At 34.2% G+C, this 4172-nt stretch overlaps 1 non-coding gene across 1 annotated transcript; it reads left to right on the top strand.

Annotated features, from left to right (window-relative positions):
• The first annotated feature begins 438 nt into the window (after nucleotides 1-438).
• TRNAF-GAA (transfer RNA phenylalanine (anticodon GAA)) lies at nucleotides 439-511 on the top strand. The gene has a single exon. It is a non-coding gene; the product is annotated as a tRNA-Phe (tRNA).
• Nucleotides 512-4172: the final 3661 nt, after the last annotated feature.

The following is a 4172-nucleotide window of genomic DNA, read 5'->3' as shown; positions in this document are numbered from 1 at the left end:
AATCCAGTCCAGCCCAAAACGTGAGTAGGGGAGCAACCTACACGACTTCTTATTGGGCATACTAACCCAACCCAGTCGTGGATTAAGACCCATAATATTGACAGCCCATATTAGAGTAAAAAAAAGGAGACACCAGCTTTTGTTGTAGGTATAATTGTCATGTTTGCTGATCTCTTATGCTGTGAGTTGGATTGGTGGAACCTTAGTGGGCCTCTTGATAAAGAGTCAACAAAACTAGAAACTGCCGAGTGTTCTTTTGAAGTGATAATGATGTCGTTTATTTGGATATAAGTGAGTAATTTTGACTAAATATTTTTGGGCCCCCAATTTTCCTTAGTCATTGAACTCTCTCTCACTACAGTTAGGTAGGGCCCAGTCTAGTTGTTCTGGCTAATGGATTAAGAATCTAATTAATATTACTAGAACAATGTGACATCTGCGGGGATAGCTCAGTTGGGAGAGCGTCAGACTGAAGATCTGAAGGTCGCGTGTTCGATCCACGCTCACCGCATTAGTTTTTCCCATCACATTCTAAAATGCCACGTGGTATATCTTTGGGGACACGAACTTATATTTAAGTGAATTGGTATGAATGTAGTCCATTACATTTTTACGTGGGCATGCATGGTTGTATTTTCGGAGCAGCTGATAAAATCACTTATGCTTCATGGAGTTAAATATGGATAGTCAACAAACATGTTGAAATAGGCAAAGATTAGAACTTGACATAGATGAGTTGAGAGACCAAGAAAGATAAAATTAAAATGAGCCCATTATCAAAATTTAAAAAAAAAATACAAGAATAACTCTAATAAATGTTAAATTAGGGGGAAATTGATTAAAATAATTTGAGCATACCCAACAAATTATGCCAATTATTAGAAGAACAAGAATGATTTTCTGATATCCCCCTCTAACATATACATCCCCTTGTGCCCCCATCATAGAATCGTAGATAATTTGTCTCGGGATACAGAAAATCATAAATCTTTTCCTTATGCCTCCCTAGACAAATGATCAACCATTCTATGATGAGGGTGTATATCAGTGGGGGCATCAGATTTTCACAACTCTTAAAGAGAAATATCCAAGTTGAAGTCTTAAAAACAAAAACAAAAAAAATAGTAATGATAAGATTCAAAATTGAAGTCTTTAAAAAAAAAAAAAAAAAAAACATAGTAATGATAAGATTCAAAAGATCATTTATGGAGATGGTGAAAGTAAACTCACTTTCATCAATAGGACTGGCTATAGTTAAAGTAGCATAAGAAACATCATTGGTTTAACCAAGGCCGTATTTTTGGCATAAAGTTTGTTGTCGCATCATGGTCAGATTTAGTGTAAAGATATAAGGGATGGGTCCAAAATCAATTATTAGTCGCTCAAAATAATGATTTCCTAGGTATCTAAACACCCCCACCCCCCCCTCTCCCTCTCCCTCTCCCTCTCCCTTATTTTCCCTTCTCTTTTTGTTTTGTTTTCCAAGTAGGGAAATTAATTCATTAGCTAACCTATATTTTTCTCACTTATCATTTTCTCATATGTACGTCTACTTTATCTAAAACAAGATTTTGAGGAAAATGAGATTTTGGAAGAATTGGAATTTGATAGAAGATTTCAGATGTACAATTTTACTACAGAATCAAGGATCCGGAACGGTGTTTATAGGACACGTTCTGATAGTAGTTTTAAAACACATTGGACTCCTAATCAAGTTGTTTTTCTATATTGCACACAACCCAGTGTAGTCACTCTCCCATGAAAACATGTTACATACATAGACACTGTATTTTATATAAGAAAGGGACATTATTCTGCATCACGACTCTTTAATAATAATATGAGGAATACTTTTGGGACCCACTCACAATATAGCAGGATTTTTAATGATTCTGTACTCTGGTACCTTTGTAAGCACGTTATAGCCATTAGCTTAGAGTCATGTTGGGGGTGCCATTGGATTTATTACGATTTTTATATTTTTGAAGTGGAGGTGTGCACATAACCGTAGATGTTGTTTTCTTGGGATACAAGTTAACACATGTATGATTGTACATGCGCACCTCCATGTCAGAAATGTAAGAATCGCATTAAATCCATTGTCACCCCAGCAATAGTGTTAGATTTAACAATTTGACTTTGAGATGGTGGATTCTTAATCATTGATTTTATCACTTTTTCTTAGAGATTAGAGATATTTACCTCTCTTTTTTGTTTGTTAGTAAGTGTAACTGAGAGATGGTTTCAATGTCACTTGATTAATGGGATCAATTGATTTTACAATAAGTAGAGCATGAAATGTTTATTTTATTGAGAGATTTACCCTCGCAGACTTAACTGTTGCATTTTTATTATAAAAACTTTCTTGGAGTTCAGACAACTCCAGGGAAATCTTACTTTATGAATTTTGTTACCCACCAAACCTTATTTTATCAAGTTTGTTACCGAACAAATCTTGGAGGGGGGATCCACATCATAAAATTCAAATTTATACCTTGGGGTGGATTCTTACTAGATCAATTTGTGGATTTTAAAAAACATGATCTGATGTCACGGGATTATACAAAAAAAATTTCTAAGAATTAGAAAAAAAAAAAATTTAATGTTGAATTTTAATTTTAAATCTGAGAGTTCAGTAGCCACCCATTTCAATACTTACAATCAAGCTAAAAAAGGTGTTTTTAGAATTTGTTCTCTTGAATCTGAGTTGCTCCATGATATCTATAAGTCTGTTGTTGGATTGCTAATTTGATAATTAATGTGGGCTCATATCATAAGTAAGATTTTACATCTTGCTAAGGTAGTCATGGTAACATGATTCATAAAGTAAGGTTTGACCGAGTAACAAACTTGATAAAAACAAGGCAGATTTTTGTAATAAAATTGAAACAGATAGGTAGATAGGTCTGCCCTGTAAATCTCTCCATTTTGTTTATAAAAATAACAAATCCACTCCACTGATTACCTACAGGGTGGATTTAGAGTGGGGCGCTTACCTACAAGAATTTTCAAAATCGATAGATTAGGGACATATTACAATAGATTTTAGTGGCGGATAAAAAAATTTGTCACTATTGCTCTCACAAAATTTTTTCCAATCTCTGCCCCCACAATGTTTTTTTTTTTTTTTCATTCTTAATTGTCCCCACAAAAAGAATTTATACTCTTGGTTACCCCCATTTATGCAAAATCCTGGTTCCGCCCCTAATTACATGTCGGCCATTGCATGCTTCTTGTAGTCTTTTATATGAAAAGAAAAAAGTAGAAACCTTCGTCAAACTCTTCTTTGAAGAAGAGTAATGTTAGTTCGCTTGAGATATTATTGTAGAGTGCTGATTTTGTAACTCAACCTGACAGGGTAACTCAAAAACTCGCTAACATGGCAAGTGCAATAACCGTAGATTTTTTTCTCTTGGGATACACAATTGCACATGTTTCATGGGGATGTGCAGTTGTATATCCTGAGGGAAAAAAATCTACGAATCTTATAGGGTACACGTCAGTTAAGTTTTTTAGTTACCCTATTAGGTTGAATTACAAAATCATTACACATTGTTGTATTGAGTTGTGATTTTCTAATGGCTCTTCTAACATACGCTCCTTGACGTGGCATGGGCTAGAATTATAGATTTTTCCTCGGATTACACAATTGTACATCCCCATAAATATGTATAATTGTGTATCCCAAGAAAATCTATGGTTCTAGCACATGCCATGTCAGAGGTGTTTGTTAGAGGGGGGTGTTAGAAAACATTATTTTATTGTATTACACGCCAAATATGTATGCTGGATCAAATATCTTTTGTTTCATCTATTTTGTTCGAATCCTCCTCTTTTTTCAAAATAAATTAAAGGAATTTTTTTATGAATCCTTCTTATTCTTATTTAATTTAAGGGTCATTTTATGGATTCTTTGAACAGGTCCCTGGGGTAAAATATTGGGCTCAAGCTCATTTAACATCCCCCCCCCCCCCCCCCCCCCAAAAAAAAATAATAATAATAATAAATAAATAAATAAATAAATAAATAAAGTGCTTAAATACAAACATAAAAAGGAAAAAAAAGAAAAAAACCCAGCCAGGACCCCAATGGGGTTCTATTTTTCCTCAGCTTGGTGATTGCAATAGTGCAACATATCTAATTTTTTTTATTTATTGATAATCGAGTATCCC

This window comes from Akebia trifoliata, chromosome 1, assembly GCF_017979445.1.
Source record: "Akebia trifoliata isolate Shusen 1 chromosome 1, ASM1797944v1, whole genome shotgun sequence".
Taxonomy (NCBI): domain Eukaryota; kingdom Viridiplantae; phylum Streptophyta; class Magnoliopsida; order Ranunculales; family Lardizabalaceae; genus Akebia; species Akebia trifoliata.
This window is presented reverse-complemented; position numbering and strand designations above follow the sequence as displayed.